Source organism: Rhincodon typus, chromosome 2, assembly GCF_021869965.1.
Source record: "Rhincodon typus isolate 14 chromosome 2, sRhiTyp1.1, whole genome shotgun sequence".
NCBI classification, from domain to species: domain Eukaryota; kingdom Metazoa; phylum Chordata; class Chondrichthyes; order Orectolobiformes; family Rhincodontidae; genus Rhincodon; species Rhincodon typus.
The window spans coordinates 113,797,883-113,798,252 of record NC_063333.1 but is presented as its reverse complement, the minus strand read 5'-3'; positions in this window follow the sequence as shown (position 1 = coordinate 113,798,252).

The window sequence follows — 370 nt, the reverse complement described above, 5'->3', positions numbered from 1 at the left end:
AATCTATAAAACTTTGCAGACTTGCGTATTATGATTCTCTTGGTAATAATTAAGAGAAACATCAAACCTGAATCAGATGGTGTTAGAAAATCAGATCAGCATCAACCACTTAGTATTTTTGTGTAACTTAATATTTCAAGTTTCCTTCCCCTTATCAAGTCATGGGTTCAACACATGGTAAAACAAATTGGAGTTAATATATCTTCTATCCTCATTAACATGGTTGTTACCTTTCCACAGCTGTGTTTCCTCATATTATATCACAAGACTAAGATCTTGAACTCAATTAATATTCTGCAAATTCATGTTTCTAAGCTAACATATTGTCACTGAAAGCATGGACACAATTTTAGATTCATAACAGTGTTTC